The sequence below is a fragment of the Oncorhynchus nerka genome, linkage group LG9a (genome assembly GCF_034236695.1).
Source record: "Oncorhynchus nerka isolate Pitt River linkage group LG9a, Oner_Uvic_2.0, whole genome shotgun sequence".
In the NCBI taxonomy this organism is placed as follows: Eukaryota; Metazoa; Chordata; class Actinopteri; order Salmoniformes; family Salmonidae; genus Oncorhynchus; species Oncorhynchus nerka.
In genome coordinates, this window is record NC_088404.1 from 30389669 (window position 1) to 30416946 (window position 27278).

At 44.4% G+C, this 27278-nt stretch overlaps 1 protein-coding gene across 5 annotated transcripts in view; it reads right to left on the bottom strand.

Annotated features, from left to right (window-relative positions):
• LOC115134164 (ras association domain-containing protein 7-like) overlaps positions 1-27278 on the bottom strand; it is a 66896-nt gene that overhangs the window by 28752 nt on the left and 10866 nt on the right. Inside the window, exon 1 of one of the 5 annotated variants that reach the window (XM_029667861.2) lies at positions 14480-14568. The exons of the other annotated variants lie outside the window; for them this stretch is intronic. The gene's annotated coding sequence lies outside the window, so the exon portion shown is untranslated. Of the gene's footprint in view, positions 1-14479; positions 14569-27278 lie in introns of those variants that run through there. 5 annotated transcript variants of the gene reach the window in all.

A 27278-nucleotide genomic window follows, 5' to 3' on the forward strand; every position in this document is an offset into this window, starting at 1 on the left:
CTAACAATTCTAAAACTACTGTCTTATACACAGTGTAAGGGGATAAAGAATATGTACATAAGGATATATGAGTGAGTGATGGTACAGAGCAGCATACAGTAGATGGTATCGAGTACAGTATATACATATGAGATGAGTATGTAGACAAAGTAAACAAAGTGGCATAGTTAAAGTGGCTAGTGATACATGTATTACATAAGGATGCAGTCGATGATGTAGAGTACAGTATATACGTATGCATATGAGATGAATAATGTAGGGTAAGTAACATTATATAAGGTAGCATTGTTTAAAGTGGCTAGTGATATATTTACATCATTTCCCATCAATTCCCATTATTAAAGTGGCTGGAGTTGGGTCAGTGTCAATGACAGTGTGTTGGCAGCAGCCACTCAATGGTGGCTGTTTAACAGTCTGATAGCCTTGAGATAGAAGCTGTTTTCAGTCTCTCAGTCCCAGCTTTGATGCACCTGTACTGACCTCGCCTTCTGGATGATAGCGGGGTGAACAGGCAGTGGTTCGGGTGGTTGATGTCCTTGATGATCTTTATGGCCTTCCTGTAACATCGGGTGGTGTAGGTGTCCTGGAGGGCAGGTAGTTTGCCCCGGTGATGCGTTGTGCAGACCTCACTACCCTCTGGAGAGCCTTACGGTTGAGGGCGGAGCAGTTGCCGTACCAGGCGGTGATACAGCCCGCCAGGATGCTCTCGATTGTGCATCTGTAGAAGTTTGTGAGTGCTTTTGGTGACAAGCCGAATTTCTTCAGCCTCCTGAGGTTGAAGAGGCGCTGCTGCGCCTTCTTCACGACGCTGTCAGTGTGAGTGGACCAATTCAGTTTGTCTGTGATGTGTATGCCGAGGAACTTAAAACTTGCTACCCTCTCCACTACTGTTCCATCGATGTGGATAGGGGGTGTTCCCTCTGCTGTTTCCTGAAGTCCACAATCATCTCCTTAGTTTTGTTGACGTTGAGTGTGAGGTTATTTTCCTGACACCACACTCCGAGGGCCCTCACCTCCTCCCTGTAGGCCGTCTCGTCGTTGTTGGTAATCAAGCCTACCACTGTTGTGTCGTCCGCAAACTTGATGATTGAGTTGAGGCGTGCGTGGCCACGCAGTCGTGGGTGAACAGGGAGTACAGGAGAGGGCTCAGAACGCACCCTTGTGGGGCCCCGTGTTGAGGATCAGCGGGGAGGAGATGTTGTTGCCTACCCTCACCACCTGGGGCGGCCCGTCAGGAAGTCCAGTACCCAGTTGCACAGGGCGGGGTCGAGACCCAGGGTCTCGAGCTTGATGAGCTTGGAGGGTACTATGGTGTTGAATGCCGAGCTGTAGTCGATGAACAGCATTCTCACATAGGTATTCCTCTTGTCCAGGTGGGTTAGGGCAGTGTGCAGTGTGGTTGAGATTGCATCGTCTGTGGACCTATTTGGGCGGTAAGCAAATTGGAGTGGGTCTAGGGTGTCAGGTAGGGTGGAGGTGATATGGTCCTTGACTAGTCTCTCAAAGCACTTCATGATGACGGAAGTGAGTGCTACGGGGCGGTAGTCGTTTAGCTCAGTTACCTTAGCTTTCTTGGGAACAGGAACAATGGTGGCCCTCTTGAAGCATGTGGGAACAGCAGACTGGTATAGGGATTGATTGAATATGTCCGTAAACACACCGGCCAGCTGGTCTGCGCATGCTCTGAGGGCGCGGCTGGGGATGCCGTCTGGGCCTGCAGCCTTGCGAGGGTTAACACGTTTAAATGTCTTACTCACCTCGGCTGCAGTGAAGGAGAGACCGCATGTTTTCGTTGCAGGCCGTGTCAGTGGCACTGTATTGTCCTCAAAGCGGGCAAAAAAGTTATTTAGTCTGCCTGGGAGCAAGACATCCTGGTCCGTGACTGGGCTGGGTTTCTTCTTGTAGTCCGTGATTGACTGTAGACCCTGCCACATGCCTCTTGTGTCTGAGCCATTGAATTGAGATTCCACTTTGTCTCTGTACTGACGCTTAGCTTGTTTAATAGCCTTGCGGAGGGAATAGCTGCATTGTTTATATTCGGACATGTTACCAGACACCTTGCCCTGATTAAAAGCAGTGGTTCGTGCTTTCAGTTTCACGCGAATGCTGCCATCAATCCACGGTTTCTGGTTTGGGAATGTTTTTATCGTTGCTATGGGAACGACATCTTCGACGACGTTCTAATGAACTCGCACACCGAATCAGCGTATTCGTCAATATTTTCATCTGACGCAATACGAAACATGTCCCAGTCCACGTGATGGAAGCAGTCTTGGAGTGTGGAGTCAGCTTGGTCTGACCAGCGTTGGACAGACCTCAGCGTGGGAGCCTCTTGTTTAAGTTTCTGCCTGTAGGCAGGGATCAACAAAATGGAGTCGTGGTCAGCTTTTCCGAAAGGGGGCGGGGCAGGGCCTTATATGCGTCGCGGAAGTTAGAGTAACAATGATCCAAGGTTTTACCACCCCTGGTTGCGCAATCGATATGCTGATAAAATTTAGGGAGTCTTGTTTTCAGATTAGCTTTGTTAAAATCCCCAGCTACAATGAATGCAGCCTCCGGATAAATGGTTTCCAGTTTGCAAAGAGTTAAATAAAGTTCGTTCAGAGCCATCGATGTGTCTGCTTGGGGGGGGATATATACGGCTGTGATTATAATCGAGGAGAATTCTCTTGGAAGATAATGCGGTCTACATTTGATTGTGAGGAATTCTAAATCAGGTGAACAGAAGGATTTGAGTTCCTGTATGTTTCCTTCATCACACCATGTCTCGTTAGTCATGAGGCATACGCCCCCGCCGCTCTTCTTACCAGAAAGATGTTTGTTTCTGTCGGCGCGATGCGTGGAGAAACCCGTTGGCTGCACCGCACCGGATAGCGTCTTCCCAGTAAGCCATGTTTCCGTGAAGCAGAGAACATTGCAGTCTCTGATGTCCCTCTGGAATGCTACCCTTGCTCGGATTTCATCAACCTTGTTGTCAAGAGACTGGACATTGGCAAGAAGAATGCTGGGGAGTGGTGCGCGATGTGCCCTTGTCCGGAGTCTGACCAGAAGACCGCTACGTTTCCCTCTTTTTCGAGTCGTTTTCTTGGGTCGCTGCATGCGATCCATTCCGTTGTCCTGTTTGTAAGGCAGAACACAGGATCCGCGTCGCGGAAAACATATTCTTGGTCGTACTGATGGTGAGTTGACGCTGATCTTATATTCAGTAGTTCTTCTCGACTGTATGTAATGAAACCTAAGATGACCTGGGGTACTAATGTAAGAAATAACACGTAAAAAAACAAAAAACTGCATAGTTTCCTAGGAACGCGAAGCGAGGCGGCCATCTCTGTCGGCGCCGGAAGTTTGTTCAACTATTTTCTACATTGCATAATAATAGTGAAGACATCAAAACTATGAAATAACACAAAGAATCATGTAGTAACCCAAAAAGTGTTAGACAAAATCTAAATATAATTTATATTTAAAGATTCTTCAAAGTAGCCACCCTTTCCCTTGATGACAGCTTTGCACACTCTTGGCATTCTCTCATGCATTTCAATTAACAGGTGTGTCTTGTTAAAAGTGAATTTGTGGAACTTCTTTCCTTCTTAATGCTTTTGAGCCAATCAGTTGTGTTGTGACAAGGTAGGGGTGGTATACAGAAGATAGCCCTATTTGGTAAAAGACCAAGTCCATATTATGGCAGGAACAGCTCCATAATGTGTTATTTCATAGTTTTGATGTCTTCACTATTATTCTACAATGCAGAAAATAGTAAGAATAACTGACTATACTCTCTGTTCACTAGATTAGTGTTCCCAGTGCTCTGATTAATTTAGCTTCTGTTTACTTGGTAGGGCGGTAAAAGTCTATTTTAGGTGGGTGTTTGACACGCACGCGTCAGCAAAAATGAAAGTTTGGAGAGTGCTGAACGATGTAGCAGGCACAGCTTTAGGACTAATAAAGACAACAATAAAGGCTTACTCATAGGTCTAGTTCCTAAGCCCTACCTCAGACACTACCACAACTGTTCCAACTGGATAAACACTTTATTTACCAATGTAAACTATACTGCTGCCAAGGTTTTTGGGGACAATAGAAGGTTACTCATTGTGGCTCAGCCCTATACAGCCTTTTTACTAAGACAAATACATGACTGGGCTGGCTGCCTAAAGGTGATGAGGTTTTAGAACAGAGAAGAGGACTTAGCCTTGTCATCATTACTCAGCACCTTGAGAGATTGAGAGGAGTGACTGGTGTGACTACTGAGCTCTACAGAGAACAGGAGGCTGTATTGCTAATCGGTTAAGAGCGTTGGGCCAGTAACCGAAAGGTCACTGGTTCAAATCCTAGAGTTGTCAAATTGGAAAATATCTGCCATTCTGCCCTTAAGGCAGTTAACCCCGACTGGCTCCGATGATGTGGACTTCAATCCATGCAGCACTTCTCTGATTCAGAGGGGTTGTGTTAAATGCCTAAGACCTTTTTCGGTTCAAGGCATTCAGTTGTGCAACTGACTAGATATTCCTTTTCCCTAAGCTACAGACACAGACTGCTGATGGGCACCTCTATGTGTAATTATACACTCTCTACCTGACTCAGCACTACTGCAGGCCTGGCAGAGTCGAGATCACGCACACAGAGTGCACACAAATGCAGAACGCGCACACAATTAGGGGTGTACCGAATAAACATAAACACACTAGGCCTACGCTGCGTTGTATGCCTTTTGAGTGAATCGGAGCAGAAAAATTAAATTTCAGGCTATTCCGTTAAAACAACTAGAGCCTATGCACACGTTGTAATTAAATTTAGAATCTTAAACTGGCGCATTTCAAACGGTCCTTTTGCGAGGCGCAGCTGGGCACTAGTTCTGTACAATGGCGAGTGATGGTCAATAAAACAGGATAATTCTCCATCGTCGTTTAATTCTCCAGTTGGGGAAAATGTTGGAAAAAAGTAGATTACAACGGTGATGGAAACAGAGTTAATAGTACTATGTAGCCACTGCTAAACGAGAATAGTCTATGCAGCTGCCAACACCTCAAACATGTTGACACAACCCAGTATTCCTACCACTGGATAAAAACAATACAAACGTGGTCTCCCCTCTACATACAAGCAGCCTTTCGCTGCCGAATCTGACCGGGCCCAAAAAATGACAAGAGCGATAGGTATGTTTATAGCCGCGGATATGCACCGATTCTTGGTGGTTGAGAATAGGGGGTGTCAGACTCAGCACCTCATGAAAGTGCTCGCGTCAGGTTACGAACGTCGCAATCTCGCACCCATTTCAGCAAACAGGTAGTACCCACTCTATACTAGTAAGATAAATCTGAAGATGTCAATGAATTGGCCAATGCACCATGTGTTGCGTTGACTACTGATGGATGGACCTCCAGGGCTACAGACAGCTACGTAGTGACAGCCCGTCACATTATCCCAGAGTGGGAGACGAAAAGTACCGTGCTACAGACACGCCCCCTTTGAGTAGTCACACAAGTGCGTATTTTTCTCTTTGTAAGAAAACATTATAGCAAAGGCTTATACAATGTCTGAGCTATGTTTACATATTGATTTCACTGTCAAATGTATATTGCACTTTACTTTAGTGTTGTTGTTGATGAGTAATCGTGTGTTTTCATTTGAGAAAATACAAAGTGATATTCCTGATAGTATTCCTGATTAGGCTCTCCTCAGGCATTATGACTCATGATCATATATCGAATCTGGGATACACTTTGTATTTTCTTAAATAAAATAAAATACAGTAACTGTTTCCCGCTGTGCCGAAACCGAACCGTGACCCCACGGAGCCGTGGTTTTGAGGTTTGGGTCATTGAGTATGTTTACATGTAGAGTAATAATTTGATGTTAAACTGATTATGGCAGTAGGCAGAATATGCAATAATCATGTAAACACCAAACTCTGCTCATCTTAAATCCGTATAATGTAAACATCGAAGTAAACCTACGCTGATTAGAACACCTGGTTCTAATTAGGACGAGTTTAAAATAATATATATATATATTAGTTATAGTTTAAAATAATAATAATATACACACACACACACACCTTAAATCGGCACGAGTGAAGTGAGTTTGAAACAACTGAATGTATGCGTCTTAGTAGTTTACATCCCAACTTTATAAACTCAGAAAAAAATAAACGTCTTCGCACTGTCAACTGCCTTCATTTTCAGCAAACTTAACATGTGTAAATATCTGTATTAACATAACAAGATTCAACAACTGAAACATAAACTGAACAAGTTCCACAGACATGTGACTAACAGAACTTGAATAATGTGTCCCTGAACAAAGGGGGGTTCAAAAGTAACAGTCAGTATCTGGTGTGGCCACCAGCTGCAGTAAGTACGGTAGTGCATCTCCTCCTCATGGACTACACCAGATTTGCCAGTACTTGCTGTGAGATGTTACCCCACTCTTCCACCAAGGCACCTGCAAGTTCCCAGACATGTCTGGGGGGGAATGGCCCGAGCCTTCACCCTCCGATTCAACAGGTCCCAGACATGCTCAGGAAGTGTACCGCATGAGGGAGGAGGATGTCTTCCCTGTAACGCACAGCGTAGAGATGGCCTGTAATGACAACAAGCTCAGTCCGATGATGCTGTGACACACCGCCCCAGACCATGACGGAACATCCACCTCCAAACCGATCCCACTCCAGAGTACAGGCCTCGGTGTAACGCTCATTCCTTCAACGGTAAATGCGAATCCGACCATCACCCCCGGTGAGACAAAACCACGACTTGTCAGTGAAGAGCACTTTTTGCCAGTCCTGTCTGGTCCAGGGACGGTGGGTTTGTGCCCATAGCTGACGTTGTTGCCGGTGATGTCTGATGAGGACCTGCCTTACAACAGGCCTACAAGTCCTCAGTCCAGCCTCTACCAGCCTATTTCGAACAGTCTGAGCACCGACGGAGGAATTGTGCATTCCTGGTGTAAATCAGGCATTTGTTGTTGCCATCGTGTACCTGTCCCGCTGGTGTGATGTTCGGATGTACCGATCCGGTGCAGGTGTTGTTACACGTGGTCTGCCACTGCGAGGACGATCAGCTGTCCGTGAACAAGCATGGGAAACAATGTTTAAACACTTTACAATGAAGATCTGTGAAGTTATTTTATTTTTTTATGAATTATCTTTGAAAGACAGGGTCCTGAATAAGGGCCGTTTCTTTTTTTGCGGAGTTTATGTCCTACCTCCGAAACAAATAGGCTTCCAAATAATATGTTTGCTGTGGTAGAATGTTTTAAACAGTATTAGGGAAATCGTTCTTCTTTCAAAGCTTGTAATAAAAATTTAAAAAATTAAAATTGTATTAGTCGGACTATAATCGCATTATTGTGTGCATGTAAACATTCTCATTGACTTAATTAAAGAACAGAGAGTGCAATTACAAGACTGACTAAATTGCTACCCTTAAATTGCACTGAGGACAGTTCTATTCGTAGGCCCTGTTCTAGTCTCATCTGTGTGTGCGCATGTCAGCCTCCAGTAGCACTGGGCTGGTCTCAATAATCATTTAAGGCTCTTTCCATGTCAGCCTCCAGTAGCACTGGGCTGGTCTCAATAATCATTTAAGGCTCTTTCCATGTCTGCTAATGTATAGGACGTCCCGCTGCTTGCTTAGGGAGTACAGCTTCCTCCTGATTCGGCTCACACCGAGGCTCGAACCCAAGACCTCTGCCTCACAAACACATGTGACCACCTTCATGAAGCTTCTTACCAGTCAAAAAGCTACAGTAAGGCCACTTCAGGCTGCTTTTTTGTTTTCCTTTTGGGGATTTAATGTTCCAGCAGTATGCTCCAAAATGTTCCAAATGAGACCCATTCCAAGTGTTATATGTTAAACCCCAAATACAACGTTGAGAGTTGTCTATAGCCAATGTTGTTGTGGTAAACAAATAGCTGGGTAAACTGATCACCTGTCACGGTGAATAAGATAACGCTCCCTGTCGTGCAAAAACAAATGGTAGTTAAACTGCATTTAGTTGCATTTACTACACCACTGTCTATAGCCTAAAACCAAACAACAGTGGGAGTCTTTAGGATCCAGTCCAGACTAGTGTAGGTGTGCATACTTTAACAAGGCTGGGACAGACCGTCAAAATATATGACTCCAAATGCAAAACAAGGACTTGCGGGCTGGATGAATGTTTTAACAGATGAGATCTGTGCTGCATTCCACCCAGTTAGGCTACCTCCCAAGTCTCTCAACTTAGCTGGGGCCATGCAATGGATAGTTAACAACAACAAACTCAGTCCCTTCAACACTGGTTTCAATTCAACTGAACTCATCTAGTTCCATTCCTTCACCCTAACACTAGGGAAATATTTGTTATAACTTGGGGCCATGCATAGGATACTGTGTCAACCAACAGCCAATGCTATCCCATTACACTATAACGTCTTAGTTTCCTACAGCGCCATTTCTTCTCCTTCTAATATATTTATTCTCCTGAACACTAGTGAAACATTTGTCAATCTAATACACAGCTTAGGTAATAAACAGGTGTTGTAGATTAACATGTGGCTCCATGATTAAGGTCAGAGGTATGCTAACCTCCTATCACACACCTAATATTGACCTAGGGAGAGAGTGACTATCCCTGGGAGAGTGGGATAAGGGCAGAAGTGTGAGAGAGTGTGTGTGTGTTCATCTGAGATGTGTACTTTAAACAGGACAGTGGGCATTCATACACCCTGAGGAATGTTTGTTGTGAAAGCATTCAGTGAGATGACTGAAGGACAGAGGTAAAGTTGAGGGGGAGTAAGGTGTGGGGTTAGGTGCAGAAGGTGTATGGTGTGAGGGGAGCAGAGTATGTGGATATTTATGGAAGCTATGAAGGTAGTATTGACTTGAGTGTGGTTGGTGTGGGTCATGCAGTGGGGATCTATAGGACTAAGGCCACTTATGGGGAGGTGCAAGCCTCAACTCAGTCTCTCATTAAACTGGGGGACGAGTAACAATTTTTGCTCTCTAAGTGGAGGGGTGAAATGATGGAAGGCTAGAGTGGAGGATGAGTGGAAGGGTAAAGGGGACGATGTAGATTTACGGTGGGATTCCTCATATCCCAGATACCTTACTGGAGCAGGGTTATACATCTGCCTCGCTCTGTCCAGCCCTAGAAACCTCCCTTTCGCCCCACACACACACAGTCAGGGGTCCATAGTTGACACTAGCCAGTCTGTTGAGATTGATTTCCCCTAGGGAAGATATCTCAACCCCCTGGGGAGGGGGGGTAGCTCTGCTATGTGTGTGCCTGGTTGAGGTCTTCAAGTTAAAAAAATTGGACCCGTTCCGAAATGGACATGGGGTTACCCCACCCGGACCTGATATGCATAAATAAAAACATTTCCGAAAGGAACCGAGGCCAACTAGACCCATTCCGTATAAACCTGTTCGGATCCAGACCCGGTCCGATTAGAGTGACGAAAGCAGCAGAATTTAAAAAAAGCTATTTTATTAACCAGAGCTGATAAAGCGCGAGAGGAGGGAGAGAGGTGCCACTCTAGCAGGCGGGGGATGGGCAGTGCTGTGAGCAAGTGACATGGGGAGCAGGGAGGGAGAGATAAGAGACAGCAACCAACCAAGCCAATTCTTGCTATATTAAGCTAATCGCTGCCATAGCTAGTTTATTTATCATCAAATATGATTATGTAGTACCTGTCTTGGCCTGCATCAAACCGGGACCAGAAGCTAGTCAACTTCTTAGGGCCAGGCCCCTTTTTTCTCAATTTCCACCTGAATGACGTGCCCAAAGTAAACTGCCTGTTACTCAGGCCCTGAAGCCAGGATATGCATATAATTGGTACCATTGGAAAGAAAACACTTAAGTTTGTAGGTGTTAAAATAATGATGGAGGAGAATAACACAATAGATATGGTAGGAGAAAATCCAAAGAAAAACCAACCAGAATTTTATTTTTTGAGAGACCATGCTCTTCCAATGGCAAGTATAAGGGCATACTCAATTCTAGCTCCCAGGATGCAATTCCTATGGCTTCCACTGGGTGTCAGCAGTCTATGTTCAAGATTTCAGGCTTGTGACTTCCAAAATGAACAAGAAATAACAGTTTTAGTACAGGGACACAGTCTTGGAATTTCATGTTGTTTTCCCGCGCCATGAAGACAAGACGCACATGTTAAAATCGGTTTCCTACTGAACATACTTCTTTCTGTAAGAAATATTATAGTTTGATTACATTTTAGGGTATCTGAGGAATAAATAGAAACGTATTTTGACTTGTTGAAACAAAGTTTAGGAGTAGATTTTCAGATTCCTTTCTCTGCATGTTGAACGAGTGGATTACTCAAAATCGATGGTGCCAACTAAACAGACCTTTTGGGATATAAAGAAGGATTTTATCTAACAAAACGACAGTACATGATATAGCTGGGACCCTTTGGATAACAAATCAGAAAAAGATTTTCAAAAGTTAATATTTAACCGCTATTTGTGAATTTATGAAATCTGTGCCGGTGGAAAAATATTTTAATGTGGGGCGCTGTCCTCAAACAATCGCATGGCATGTTTTCACTGTAATAGCTACTGTAAATCGGAGAGTGCAGTTAAATTAACAAGAAGTTTAGCTTTCAACCGATATAAGACACTTGTATGTACCTAAATGTTTAATATCCATAATTGTTATGATTATTTATTTGAATTGCGCGCCCTCCAGTTTCATCAGAAGTGGTCCCGCTAGTGGGACGCCGATCCCGGAGAGGATTTATTAAACTAACTAACTAGGCTGACTAACTGGGTTATCGGAGGCTTCAGTGCATGCGCCTTCTCATCCTACAGTTACAAACAACAACAACTCCATTCAGAACATTAAGTAGCAGCCTACCTGTTGGCTCTTGATCATTGTAGCCGATCCTTTTCCTTTAACTTTTAATTCCGTCATTTTAATTCCATTAGAAATCTCCTAACTTTTTCCACACATGGAGCGAGGCTCTATGACTGTACCATATTGCCGCTTTGATGATTTTGGATTGGCCAACATCAACGCTCCACTCTCGTGAAAAGCAAGAGCAGCTGCATAAATTATAAGATTTCTCTCTCGCTCTCTACTGCAGCAGTCTCATTCGGAAATGCAAGGGCCCTTCCGGACAAGTCAGTTAACCGAGACCTGTGAGACACATACCCGAGACCTGTGAGACACATACCCGAGACCTGTGAGACACATACCCGAGACCTGTGAGACACATACCCGAGACCTGTGAGACACATACCCGAGACCTGTGAGACACATACCCGAGACCTGTGACAATCATATCAGATCCAACCCACATCCTTGACATTATTTCAAATTCTGGGTCCCAGATCGGGAATTCGGGTACAGGTGGATCCGTGAAGACCTCTAGTGGCTGGTATCCATTCAGGATGTTCTTTACCACACACAGCTCAGACACATTTCAATATTTCAAAGATAAACTCTCCTAACAGTGTGTTTATGGTGGTACAACCAGTCAACAGTCCACAGAGCAGCATGGAGAGTCTACTGAGCAAGTCAAAAGAACATATGTCAGTGGGAAAAGGCCAATGTAAAACAAGCGCCCTAACTAAACAAAGGGATGAGTCAAGACACTGAGAACAGGGCCTTATCCATTCATCTCCATGACAGGGAGATCTTTGTCATCACATTGTGGTGAGCATAGGGGTTTACATACAGCTCTAAGAACCAAATAGAACACTGTTCAAAGTGACAACAAGTCTTCTTCACCCATGAAAGATCCTGAGCTGTGAAAGTGAAGCACCAGAGTGTGCTGAGACTGTGTTGAAAGTACACAGTCCCTAACCTGAGTAATGCCAACCAGTCTAACTATGTCTGTGTGTATCAGTGGACGGAGGCTGCCCTGGAGGTTACCATGTACTACTATAGGATGAGAAAATGTCCCTAGGTGCTGATTTTTCAGTCCGTTTTGACCTAGGATCCCTCCTAATGGTCAATCTTGAGAGGGCTGAAGTTAGATTTGAGCTTTTCGCTTCTATTACCTGTTCTGGGAGGCAACTTTGACGTACTTCTATGATGTTCACAGATAATAGATCTCAGTTTAAGGAAAGGTCTTCCAATTCTGATTGGAGGCAGGTCGCTGTCAAGAACACCTGCCTCTACTCCCTTAGTCATAGATTTGGAAACGTTCACAGCTTGCCTTCTGTTTGGTGCCAAAAGCCCCTCTCTCAGGCCCCTGTGTGTGTGTGTGTGTGTGTGTGTGTGTGTGTATTCAGGCCCTCCCCTGGCAGAGAGACCAGCCTTATTTACGGTTTTGTAAGATGCTGAGAGTCAACATGGCTCCTCAAACACAACACCCCATTGCCATGTCTACGTATGGCATCACACGACTCTCCCAGGGGATTGTGGGATATTTGCATTGCCACGGTCACAAGACAGGCTGCATCAAGATAAATCTCATTACACGCACCACACACATTGCCCCTCGTCTCCACGTCCACAGGTGTCCGGAGGCTTGGCAACACTGTCAACTCTAACAGATCAGGATCATATAGATCAACCTAGAAGTCTGAGGCCAAGCAGGTTTGACAGAACACACACACACACACACACACACAGGTCAGGATGAAAGAGGTGAAGCAGTAAGAAACAGACAGGGCCAGGAGTGAAGCTGACAGTACAGTGGAAAGCACAAATCACCGTCAGCCAGGTAGACTTCGTTGTCAGTAACAACAAATCCTGAGGTGTGTGGGTTATCAGGATGTCTGACAGTGAGGGAGTTTGAAAACCTCTAGATCAGAGGTCAGACCAGAGGGCTCAGAAGGTTATCTTTCACTGCCGGACTAAATGACCACAGCCAAACTGCCAGGGACTTTCCATTAGAACTTCTATCTAACTGGTTGACCGAAGGCAAACATGCAGCAATTGGTATCAAACATTTTCCTGCAGAAACAAACAGACCGGAAGCTATTGGTTCCTGCCACCCAGTTAGGGCCTGGGTGAACGTATGTGAGAGAGAGTGTGAGTGAGTGAGAGAGAGATAGGAATAATGAAATATACAGGTGTCTGAGTGTGTCTGTCTGTGAGAGAGAGGTAGAAGAGTGCAAGTGAGGAGAGCAGCACTGGATCAATCTTTAAATCACACAGTGTACTCTCCTTCCTGATAGATCACACACTGTTTGTCTGTCCATCACATTACACACACATTCACTCTATCAAACACACCTAGACAAGAAACAAGTAATACTTTCCCTCATGAAAACATTCACATACGGTTGCTTTGAGACCACCTGCAGTAGGTAACCAATGACAGGCAGAGCCACTTCACAGCATGAGGACAGTCACTTTACAGACCCACATCATCAGTTAGAATGAACTAACTGCGCTCAGCAAGACTACATTACATGAATTTACAGCTGGACACACACACTTCATAACAGAGGAGGAGAAAAGGGGCCAAGCCTTTCCAGGTGTAGTGAAGCAGTAAAAAGGCCATTAAATATAACATCGCAGTGAACACAACCATCCCTCAGAGTACGCTCCACCCAGCCCAATGTAATGGGAAATTAACCATACTGTATGTTTAATCCACTGTGTGTGTGTGTGTGCACACAAATAAGAGTAGATTCTTGCATTCTGGCAGGCTACCTGAGACATGAAACCTATAGGAGGGAGGGCATACTGGCTGTTCCCAATGTATTAATACACAGTTTGTCTAAATGGTTCATGGAAACACTTCTACCACTTCATTTTCATTTAGACACCATGGTTTCTTTTTTGGGGGGTCTGACGTCATTGCATCCAGCTGGAAACGCACCGCAGACTATTTTCAATTGTCACAAACTTTCTCTAAAATGTCAAAAACAAATAAAATCTGACTGAGGAGACAGTTGGTTGAAAATGTGCTCGAGTTTAAATACATTTACGTCCCTCCCTCCGCAACCATCTCACACACTAACATGTACACACACACGACACATGTACACACACACGACACATGAAGTATGGCTATTTACTCTCAGAGTAAGCCAGACAATAAAATCTCTGGCTCCCTATGGTTGAACAACTAGACTCTAAAACCACACACACACAGAGAGGTTAGGATAATAAGTTAATATTTGAGAATGTGTAGCACGCTAACAGTTAAATAAGCTTTTGTATAGGCAGTGAGTGAACTCTGCGCGTGCCCTCCATAATGTAAAAAGAGCTGGGTGACGTGCAGGCTGTGGAAGAGATACCCACGGCCTTAGATACCCACGGCCTTATCATGCCTTGTCACGCATACATTCATGCAGAAACACACACAGGTCAGACACACAGTTTCCCCCTAACAGGTTTGAGTTGTGCCACAGAGGGGGCCTAGCAGCAACAGATACATTTAAAGACACAGTAGCCTGTTCATGGACATTGAACACAAACACACACTCATAAAGTCCCTCACACAAACCCACACTCACTCAGAGAAAAAACACACACACACACACTTTTTTCCCAGAACAACATATGCCACACTCACCAGGTGTGGAAATGTCTTCTTTAACAGCTCTCGCTCTCTCGCTCTCCTTCTCTCGGGTAGATTCCACTCGCTCCTCCGGGCTCTGGAGAGAGGGATCAGGAAGTGTAGTCCCAGCGCAAGAGGGAGTGAGTGAGTGTGTAAAGTCCAGCGGGGGTCCGAGTCAGACAAGGTGACTGGGGATTAAACAGATCGTTCTGTTGCTACTCATCTGTTTCTCTCATTCTTCCTTTCTCTCTTTTTTCTACCCCTGTTTCTCTGTCACTCGTTCAATGGCTGCTTCAGGAAGATCTGAGTGACTGCTGAACTCTCCCTCTCTCTACCCCTCCCTCTTCACCCTTCCCTTTCTGACATACAGAAACACACCCTCCCAGTCGCTCTCCTTTCACCCCGCCCTGACACACGCTGCTGACAGGGCACCCACCTCTCCAGGTACTGGGAGTAGAAGAGTATTCTCTCTCCCGCTCTCCTCCTACCTCGTTCATTCTCAGTAACACACTCAGTGTCATTTGCTGGAATCAACTGTCTCTATCCACACCAGCTACAGAGAAACACCAGAGGCTGGTGGGAGGAGCTATAGGAGGACGGGCTCATTGTAATGGCTGGAATTAATGGAAAGGAGTCAAACACGTTATTTCCATATGTTTGGTACCATACCATTGATTTCATTCCAGCCATTACAATGTGCCCTTCCTCATACCAGCCTCCTCTGACACACACAATGGTTAAATTGTCACTGCAGGGAAATAGGACAGACACAGAACACACACTGATCACATTCGTGCACATTGACTAATGCACACTCAATTTCAAACATTGCCGTTTCTGTTCCTGGAATAAGCACAGAATCTCTCTCACACACACACACACACCAGAGAGCCTAGCATTACCAATGGTTGTGTGTGGGAGCCCCACAGCAGGAGCTGAGGCCTGTTTTCCATCAGCACCTCTCTCTCTCTTCATCCCTTTTTCACCCTCTCTCTCTCCTTTTCGCTCTCCTTCCATCTCTCTTACGCTCCCATACTACATGATTGCCTCTCCAACCCAAAACCCCAGGGCTGGTCACTGATACTCAGGAGGATCCCAGTAGAGCAGGCCCTCTCTTGGATAGCCTAGTCTGTTTCACAAAGAAACAGGGAAACCCTTCAAAACAATCAGATGTGTGTGTGTGGTTCCTGCTAAGCCACTAAGGTTGGATTTGGAGCCGTGCCAGGCCAAATAGATGTTGTGTTGGTATTGTCACGGCAGGACATCCTATGGCCTTTAGGGTGAACACACTAAAAATCAACACACAACCTGAGCATTAGTCTAATTTACCAAGACTGAACTGACATGATTCATAACAGTCTTTAAAAAAACACATTCACATTGAGACCAAAATGTTAAATAATTGGGCTATTTTGTCTTGCAATAACCCATATATGTCCCCCAACCTTAATGAAACCATATAAACCAGGCTAGGCCAAGCTTTTTACTTTAGCCTGAACTATGGAACAAATCAGAGAGTTTGCTCACATCTGACACTTCTGTCCACTGACAAGCTTTTGACACATTTAAGAGGTCAGATCCACAACAGATCCAGTAATACTCTCACACACACACACACACACACACACACACACACACACACACACAGTATTCCACTTCTGACTGGAAATACAGTGAAGGGAGAGAACCCTGGAGGTTCGGTTGCTAGTGGCCTGGGTGAGAAAAGCAGAAGGTGCCAGAGGGAAGTAAAGTTTTAAAAGGGCAATATCGAGAAGTCAGTCTTTTTCCCTACGATTAGGAACTACTTAGCTGGTAAATCCCAAAAGTCAAATAGAGCCAATGAGAGCTGAGGGCAGGGTGAGTTAGATGTGATGTAAGGATTCATCTGAAGGCTTTGAGATTCACGGTCCCCTTCCAGGCATTCCTGAGGGTGCCTCCCTCCTGAACCAGAATATGGGTTTACAGGAGACATATGGCAATTCTCCTTCAAGCCCAGAAAGCAGCCATTCAACTTGCCTTTCACCAGCTTTTCAAGCTTAATGTCAAATTACGTTCTGTACTTACCAAAGAAAACAGTTTCACTGAGCAACTATCATTACTGTCGTTACAGTCATTGCGTACTTCCCAAAAAATAAAATAGAAATAAAAAGTTACATGCAACCAAAAACGTTTATTGTCTGGAAAGAATGTTTGTTTTTTTTACCAAATGCGCCTCTTCTGCACCTCCAATGAAATTGGAATTACTGCCAAGCACAGGTTGGCTGGAAAGGTCATTGATTTTACTACCTACAATAGTGTATGAACGTCATATCAATCTGTTGTTTCACAAATGCTACACAGAATGCAATAATATTTCATGTAAGTAGATTAAGTAGACAATATAGGGTACAATTTTACAGCGATTGTATATTTCTAGATAGGCTTTATTTATTTGTGTGTATTTCAAATCCATGACTAATATTGCAGGAGCAAAAGAGGTGGATTTGACACACTTGGTCAAAAACAATACTTACCGTAATTGCTGGACTATTAAACGCACCTGAATATAAACCGCACCCACTGAATTATTAAACAATATGTATTTTGTACATAAATACGCTGCACATGTCTATGAGCCGCAGGTGCCTACCGGTACATTGAAACAAATGAACTTGGTCACTATCTTCCTCCTCCTGTGCACTGAAACCACTGAAGTCATCTCCTTCGGTGTCGGAGTTGAATAGCCTCAGAATTGCTTCATCCGATGTTGGATCGTTTTCATTGTTGCTCTCGTCACTTTCATCCGGAGGCAAATACCCCGCTGAGCTCATGCTGCCCCTTCAACACGCAGCAGTCCAGCCTTTCGAAACCCGTTGATGATAGTGGATTTTTTGACAATGCTCCACGCTGTCAGGACCCACTGGCAGACTTGACCATAAGTTGCTCTTCGCATGCAGCCCGTTTTAGTGAAGGATTTCTCCCCACTTGTCATCCAAGACTCCCACTGAACAAGGAGCGCCACCTTAAATGCACGATTTACACTGATGTCGAGTGGCTGCAAATACTTTGGGCCATCTGCTTTTCTTCCCTCTGAAAGCCTTTGTTGTCTTTTTGCACTGAGTCAGTTCCTCACGCTGCTGTTTCCAACGTCTTATCATCGACTCATTAAGGCCAAGCTCCCGTGCAGCAGCTCTCTTTCCTTTTCCAACAGCCAGATCGATCGCCTTCAACTTGAAAGCTGCATCATATGCATTTCTCCGTGTCTTTGTGATGATGAGGGTGACAAAATTACTACCGTAATCAGAATGATGGGAAGTTTGAGCGCGCTCGATTTTACGTCCACATTATGTGACGGTGCTCAGTTTTTTGGCGGCATATATCTTGTGAAAGCGGGAAAAATCCATAAATTAGCCGCATCATTGTATAAACCGCGAGGTTCAAAGCGTGGGAATAAAGTAGTGGCTTATAGTCCAGCAATTATGGTAGTTTCTTTCCAGACAAGGATTTTTTTCAGTTGCATGTAACCTTTTATTTTGACCTTTTTTGGAAGTACGTATCAGCCATGACGTCAGTAATGACAATAGTTGCTCAACAAAAACATTATTTGATAAGTATCAAATGTGTTTTGGCATTATTAATCTTGAAAAGCTGGTCAATGGCAAGTTGAATGGCTGCTTTCTGGGATTAAAGGAGAATCGCCATATTCACTGTCTCCTGTAAACCCTGATTCTGGTTCACCTCCCTCCATGACACCCCCAAACCTTACTTTTCTGTAACACATTCAACCCCCCCCCCCTCCAGTTTACATCGAGCAAAAAGAAAGAAAGCAAAGAAAGAACAGATGAGGTCTAAAAAGCGTCATCATCTTAGCAGTCAAATCCAATACAGCCCCGTTTCCTCCCGCTAAATGTTCAGTCCCAGGACACTAAAGACTGAGAGCATTCCCAAACCCACAACCCGGATCATCCTTTCACTGGGTCACTGGGGAAAGGACGGACGGACGGACGGAGTCCCTTCTTAGTTTCAAAGGGTTTTTTCCTATTGGATCCTGTATAACACAATGCTGTATTTTGCCTTCTGTATGCTTTAACCTCTGTCTGTCTGTCGGACGGCCTTCTGTATGCTTTAACTTCTGTCTGTCTGTCTGTCGGACGGCCTTCTGTATGCTTTAACCTCTGTCAGACGGCCTTCTGTATGCTTTAACCTCCGACAGACAGACAGACGGCCTTCTGTATGCTTTAACCTCCGACAGACAGACAGACGGCCTTCTGTATGCTTTAACCTCTGTCCATCAGACAGAGACAGACACAGACAGACAGACGGTTAAAACATACAGAAGGCAAAATACAGTGTTGTGTTCAACAGGATCCAATAGGAGAAAACACTTTGAAATGAAGAAGGGACTACAGTCCAATAAGTTTCTAAACATTTTGCATCATTGCTTGTCTAATTGAATATGTCCCAGCCTGCACTGCTCTCATGTTTGCAACAACACACTGAGTTGAACTTTTGTTGGCATAGGCTGTGGTCAGGTTAAGCCAGACCAAGGCAGTAGTAATACTTTGTTTGTTCCTAGCAGAGCTAAGTATAACATAGCCATGTCATTATGGTCAGTGTCGAACTATTGCCCCTGCATTGTAGCTCTGCTCTGTGTATCATGAAGATAGAGAAAGTCTGGATGGCTTAGGTCATTGTATGGTTTACTCTTAAATATAGCACACCCCGCAGAAGTTAGAAACAAAGCCTTTGTTTCTGCCTTGATCCTCATCACAGTCAAGGAATAATGTAGGTCTATCTTTATGATCTCATTTGGAAATCATCATAATCTCACCTCATTTCATCTGTACTACTACAACAGTCTTGTCTGTGCATGAAAACAGTTCTTACCAGTTCAACAATACGAAAGAGAGAAGCAAACGTGATAGCCTATATCTCTTCCTCTGCTGTCATCTAGTCTAGACCAGTGTCAACCCACAGCCAGGGAAGGGCTCCCTCTCCCTCAGTCATGCATGGAGCCCCTCAGTGTGGAACACAAAAGCCAGTCAGGGTTTAAGTCAACAGTATGCTCACATCAGACACTGACCCCAAGCCCCAATCCTCAGATCCTCTCCATTCTGGGAGTTCTGGTGGTGGGAGTGTGTGGGATACCGCCTCGCCACACACTGGTCTCACACTTGTGAACAAACACACCGCCAGGCCAGACTAGAGAAACAAACAGAGAGAGAGACAGACAGACAGAGAGAGAGAGAGACAAGCAAGTAATGGAGAGAGAAATGCACAATGTTTTATATCCAGAGAGAGAGAGAGCTAGAGCGAGGAGCTAGAGAGAGAGCTAGAGCGAGTAGCTAGAGAGAGAGAGAGAGACAGGAAAATCGAGCTAGAGAGAGAGGAGCTAGAGCGAGTGGAGCTAGAGAGAGGAGCTAGAGAGAGCGAGGAGCTAGAGAGAGAGGAGCTAGAGATAGTGAGAGGAGCTAGAGCTAGAGAGAGGAGCTAGAGAGAGAGGAGCTAGAGCTAGTGAGAGGAGCTAGAGCGAGCTAGAGAGGAGCTAGCGAGAGAGGAGCTAGAGCTAGTGAGAGGAGCTAAAGCTAGAGAGAGGAGCTAGAGAGGAGCTAGAGAGAGAGGAGCTAGAGCGGAGCTAGAGAGAGAGAGGAGGTAGAGACGAGCCAGAAAGAAGCTAGAGAGAGAAGAGGTAGAGCGGAGCTAGAGAGAGAGAGGAGGTAGAGACGAGCTAGAAAGAAGCTAGAGAGAGAAGAGGTAGAGCGGAGTTAGAGAGAGAGGAGGTAGAGAGGAGCTAAAGAGAGAGGAGCTGGAGCGAGCGACAGCTAGAGAGAGAGAGAGAAGCTAGAGAGAGGAGCTAGAGCAGAGCTAGAGAGAGCTTGAGAGGAGCTAGAATGACAAACAGACTAGGCAGAAACAGAGAGTACGAAACAATCAAAGAAACAAAGAAGAAGAGAGAGACAGAAAGGTAAAGAGAGACTGTAGGAGGGAGAGAGGGTCTGGAGGGTGGGGTTGTTGATGATGCTAAAGGGCAGGAAGTGCCAGTTAGGGAGAATGGAACAGTCAGGTGATTAGAGGTCAGGGGTCTGGGGTAAACAAGGGCCAGAGTGTGAGGCGCCCTAATGTAGGCACTGACGCCCTGTCTCTGTCTGGTTCTCCCTTTACCAGTCTCTCTGGGGCGGTGGGGTAGCCTAGTGGTTAGAGCATTGGACAGGTAACCAGAAGGTTGCAAGTTCAAATCCCCGAGCTGACAAGGTACAAATCTGTAGTTCTGCCCCTGAACAGGCAGTTAACCCACTGTTCCTAGGCTGTCATTGAAAATAAGAATTTGTTCTTAACTGACTAGTTAAATAAATGTATAATAAAAATACCTCTCTCTCTGTTTGTCCAGCTGTCTGTGTCAATCTCTCTTTTCATTTTCTCCTCTGTCTGATGTCTGGGGAAAGAAAGGGCTATAAAAACACCTGTTAGAACAATAAGTCCCAATGGCTTTCACTCCACTTCTCTTTCCCTTCCCTGGATCAAAGGATTCATCTGGCTGTGTGTGCAGTGGGGTGGCTGGGTGAGTCAGTGTACCTTCCCCTTTCCCTCCCCTGCACACATCAGCCTGCCTGGGGAACATGACACTACTCCTCTCACATAATGGACTTGCATTGTTCTAGTACACATCTCTTTTACAGATATCATCCTCACAATATATGTCTCATAATCTAGAGTGCTAGTGTAAAAGGGTTCATCAAAACCTGGCATAAAGAGTATCTAGTAGCCTGGAGGATTTCCAGGAACCCTGGTTGAATATAACCTAGGACAAGACATCTGAAAGTATAATCACTGTCTAGTGGTAGTGGAGCTTGAGTGTGTTCTACTGGATGTGTGTGTGTGTGTGTGAATAAATGACTGTGCGTGCGTGTGTGTGTTGGTGTCTGATTACTAATTAATAGAAGGGTCATAGGGTCCTCTGTCTCTCCCCCACAGCAGCCCACACATGCCCAGCCTGCTTTGCATAACACCACCAGTAGGAATGTGAGGATTGTTGGGTCAGCAAGCGGTGACATCATACATAGCAGCATGCAGCTACAACGCAGCCCCAGTCCCCGTTTCCTCTTGATTACATCAGTCAAGTATTAATGTCTACAGATAAAGCCATGACACACTCCACCACAGCTTCCTGTGAACGCACACGCACACACACACGCACACACACTTTTTGGGAGATTCATACAAACACACTTCAAACCCTGAGTAGATATAAAATGACTCACTGAGTCCAGCCAGTCTGCCTCACGTATATTAGCCTTCCCATACATCCTTTTCTCACACGACAGGCAAGTAATATAAGCTCTCTTCTCAGCAACCCAGCTGAGAGATAACCTCTCAGAGATAACCTCTCACACACGACAGGTGTCTCCTAACTGTGTGTGTGTGTGTGTGTGTGTAACAGGAGATCCTCCGGCCATCAGACAGACAAGACAAGAGTGCACCTGTGGGAGTGGCCGAGAGCGCTGCTTCTGGCATTGCCACGGTTACCAAACACAGGGCAAGCCACGTGGTTGGTGGAACCGGAGCAGGGCAGTCAAAAGAGGACAACACTTGAAGACGGATGCCATGCCAGAATGTGACAAAGTAATTCATAGACACAGCCCAAAGAGTGCGTCAGTGTTGGGACAAAGCCAGAAAAACAGAGCTCACAGCTATGGAGTCTCAAGATATTATTGTCCTTTTCTACTACACGACCCAATGGTGTTTAACAAAGGACACACATCTTGAGACCAGACACAACTGTCATGCCAACAGTTTCAATACAAATTCGTTCCATACTTTTACTGAAATTAAGACTACTGTAAGTTCCATGTTTAAGGCTAATGCAGCTTTACACTAAAATGACTGTTCATCTCATTTCCCATGGAAGGCTCTCCGCCACCAATCTAGACAGAAAAGCAATCCTACGCTCATCTTAATTCATCGTCAGCGGTGTACAACAATATCAACAAAAGATCTCGGACTCATAAAATATGTTCTGACAGGAGCGTTGAAGAATTGACCCTCAGCTGATATGAAGACAAAAGTTTGCCAGTTCAGTGTTAGACCTGCATTCACTTGTAGTGAACGACACAGAAGCGAACAGAAAGAACGTTAAATTGTCAAATGAATCCGGATTTCATAATTTGTTTTTTTGTTAGAATCTGCCTTAGAAATTAGAACGACATAAGCAACTATTACTATTTACTTAAATTCAAACCCTCTGAAAACAACAGTTTGACAAAGACAGCCAACAGAAAAAGACAAAGCAAACTTCCAAAAAAGGGAACAAAAGCCCCAAAACTACTCGCCTTCTTTAGTAGAATCCAACCATCTGTCTGGGTCTCTGTGGTGCTGTGAAAGAAGAGCAAGATGAAGAGAGAGAGAAACAGCCCAGTCACTGTGAAAGAAGAGCAAGATGAAGAGAGAGAGAAACAGCCCAGTCACTGTGAAAGAAGAGCAAGATGAAGAGAGAGAGAAACAGCCCAGTCACTGTGAAAGAAGAGCAAGATGGAGAGAGAGAAACAGCCCAGTCACTGTGAAAGAAGAGCAAGATGAAGATGGAGAGAAACAGCCCAGTCACTGTGAAAGAAGAGCAAGATGAAGATGGAGAGAAACAGCCCAGTCACTGTGAAAGAAGAGCAAGATGAAGATGGAGAGAAACAGCCCAGTCACTGTGAAAGAAGAGCAAGATGAAGATGGAGAGAAACAGCCCAGTCACTGTGAAAGAAGAGCAAGATGAAGATGGAGAGAAACAGCCCAGTCACTGTGAAAGAAGAGCAAGATGAAGAGAGAGAAACAGCCCAGTCACTGTGAAAGAAGAGCAAGATGAAGAGAGAGAAACAGCCCAGTCACTGTGAAAGAAGAGCAAGATGAAGAGAGAAACAGCCCAGTCACTGTGAAAGCATACGTGTTACACTGCTACCTGATCCAGTAGAGTGAATGACAGCCCCACACACTCAACACGATGGAGGGGAGGAGTGGGGAAGGAGAGAAAAGTGAAATGGTGCCGCCATTCTCTGTCGCCCTGGAGACCAATGCTCTTTCAAAGAAATCGACCAATGACAAACACCGGCGATTGTGTCGAGACAAAAAAGTCACGACTGCCATTCCCTCAGCAGAAAAAACACAGAGCGAGAGAGGGAGGGAGAAACAAAAAGAGAAAATGAGAGAAGAATTAAAAAGGGAAAGACAGAAGAGACAGAATGACCAACAACAACAAAAAACTGAAAGAGTGAAACAGAGAAAGAAGGGGGGATGAAATGGAAGCCAGTGAGTGACAAAAGGGGCCAGGCAGTGAAGAGGCCACCAGACCAGAGTCTGTCCTTTCTCCATTGTCCTCCTCATCTCTGCTCGGGGGGGGGGGGGGGGGTATCTGACCCTGTATCAGTGGTTAAGAATAAGAGTCTCATATCCTCCCTGTATTTCCCACGGCTGAGAGGATCAATGCTCTACACCACTGTGTGAGCCGGATGATAAGTACTACAACTTCAGTTGGTCCCATGTCCTGAAACAGCTGAACTTCACATATCTGTTGTTGACACGTCACCATTCTGGTGTACCATGTCATTTGATCAAAACTAGCACTTCAGACGGCAATGTGACTGACTTACGAAAAGTGCTGTCCACAGAATGAGATCATCCACACTTTAGAGAGGACACCGCAAAAAGTTAAACAGAGTAGCCCTGATTTCCAAAAGCTAATGTGCAGGGCCTAGGGAGTGTGATATGGATGGACTGAACAGAGAAGATTGCCATATATTTGAACTCACACATCCATCACCTTTTCAGCTACACTTGAGCACAATCAGTTTCACAACACAGCCTCAGCCTACTAAATGACCCCCTTCAGCGGTAAATGCTCTATTTATCCCGAGTCAAAGCGTTTACCATGTGAAAATGGCCCTATTTCCCTGCTGTGACAGTCGCTATGACAGGATTGCTGATTAACCACCAACATAGTGTGTGTGTGTGTACACATCAGACAGAACAGAAAGGTTTAAACAGCTAGGATTGATTTATTTGAAGTGGGTAATGGGGAGTTCTGACAGGAATGAACTGCTCTGTAATAGCCCTGTATTGGCTGCTGCATGAGGGTTTTAGTAATAGCTGTTCCATGGATCTCATTTAGCATGGATATTTAGGTTACACAGATTCGGCAGCAGGCATAGATAAAGCACCTAGTCTATTTCAAAATTAGATGTATCCCCAAAATGAACTTTCAATGAGCTATTGCATTGTAGCCTAATAGCACTGTAACAAAATAAAATTGTATTTGTCACATGCTTTGTAAACAACAGCTGTAGACTAACAGTGAAATGCGTACTTGTGGGCCCTTCACAACACAGAGAGAAAAATGTAAAAAGAACAGAAAATTAATAACGAGGAATAAATCCACAATGAGTAATCATAACTTGGCTACATACACAGGGTACCAGTACAGAGTCGATGTGCAGGGATACGAGGTAATTGAGGTAGATATATACAGTTGAAGTCAGAAGTTTACATACACCGTAGCCACCTTACCCTGCACATGACCTTTTTCACAATTCCTGACATTTAATCCTAGTAAAAATGCCATGTCTTAGGTCAGTTAGGATCACCACTTTATTTTAAGAATGTGAAATGTCAGAATAATAGTAGAGAGAATGATTTATTTCAGCTTGTGGACAGAACTGAAAAAGCATGTGCAAGCAAGGAGGCCTACAAACCTGACTCAGTTACACCAGCTCTGTCAGGAGGAATGGGCCAAAATTCACCCAACTGATTGTGGGAAGCTTGTGGAAGGCTACTTGAAACATTTGAACCAAGTTAAACAATTTAAAGGCAAAGCTACCAAATACTAATTGAGTGTATGTAAACTTCTGACCCACTGGGAATGTGACACAGTGAATTATAAGTGAAATAATCTGTAAACAATTGTTGGAAAAATGACTTGTGTCATGCACAAAGTGGATGTCCTAACCAATTTGCCAAAACGATAGTTTGTTAACTAGGAATGTGTGGAGTGGTTGAAAAACTAGTTTTAATGATTCCAACCTAAGTGTATGTAAACTTCTGACTTAAGTTAATTCATACTATTTAATCCTTCCATCTGAGGACAAAAAAAACAAAATACAATACTTTCATTCATGCAAAAACGTTGGTTACTAGGCCTAACAAAAATGGTTGCTATGCAGGCTGGCTAAGTCTTCTCACTGAGCCAATTAAAGCTACAAACTCTACAGCTGGAAGGGCAGCAAACACTACATTTTCCTCTGTTTTCATAGCTTTTCTACTGACATTTAAGTGCATATATTCATGATAATAATATTGTTGCTTGGTTTCTGGATCAGAAAAGTTTGTCTTGTTCATTCACAGCATTCTCTGTGGGGCGAGATCGAATTGTAAAGGTAAATAGCTATAGATCTGACATGCTATTTAAATGAGCCTAATGTGGCCTAACAAAAGTAGCCTTATAACATCCTAGTATGACATCAGCCATTTCAAAATCATAGATCATTGTAATCAAAGACGGAACAATGAGGCATTGTGTGTGAGCAATGAGCAGTACGTTCTGTAAATATTGTGTTCCAGTAAAGCACAGTGACTGACTGACAGTAGAGAACCTGGAGCTGACAGGAGGAACCAGAAGGTGGTTTGGCTGTGTTTTATCGGCCTTTCAATCAGTGGATAACATGTGAGTCACAGCTCTGATAAGGTTGTGGTAGGAATACAGGCAGGTCCAAGTACACCAACACTTCACATTGTTATGACTGGGACAGAGGAAGAGAGTGAATTGAGATGCACCCAGTGAGTAGCATAGTTGTGGCAAAGAGAACAGGAAGTCCTTCTTTGGATATTTCCCCTACTGGGTGACTGGTCAACAATGACATCATGAAGTTGGAGAGTGTACTGATGTGAGAGTACGCAGTGTGGGTTCATGCCCATGAGGGGAATGCACTCTGTCTACCCCAGCTAACATTGTTTAAGGATGAGAGAGAGTGTGTGTGTGTGTGTGTGTGTATTAAGTGCTTTCTCCAGTTGGTACACAATCTTTTTTTGTTTTCCCATGGAGAAGCAGCTGTACAGATGATTAAGTATTGGGCGATTCAGGAAGGAAGAGGGGAGGACGAGGAAGAGGGCAAGGAGGAGGCAGACACAATTTTGTTTCACTACTACAATAACCAATAGACACTTAGGGAGGGAATTCATTTATATCATGGGAAAATACAGGTTTAGGCCAAACAAAAGTACAGCTCTCAAAGAAACAGAAGATACAAACATGGCTCAATTCGCACAGCAATATTCTTGATTACAGAAGTAAACTGTTACCTACACTCCTTATGTAGGGGAGTTGGGGAGGAGCAGAATGGCAGAGAGCACAACAGAGGGGATCCTAATGCCATTAGTGATGCTGGAGGCATCATACTGCACACAAATCAAACAAACAATGCTGCCAGAGCATTCCAGCATAGTACACACTACTGCCTGCCCTCAAAATACTATAAACTGCATATCTTGAGTGATCACATTTCATGTTATAATAAAGGTGGCTTAAGCAAACACAACAAATACAAACAGAGCAGAGTACTACATTTTCTATTACAACATAGGCTTTTTGCTTGCAAGCCTACGACACAAACAGAGAGTCAACTAAATGAAGCTAATGCTGAAATATTTAAATGGTAGTATTCCACAGCCAGCTATTGAAGTTGGATTTTATACTGGATGTAACTTGTCCTAGGCTACATTCTTCTCTATTAGACACTCAACAATAATGACTGCTGTTTTCACACAGAAGACCAGTACAACAACTGGCACTCTCATTGCTATGGCA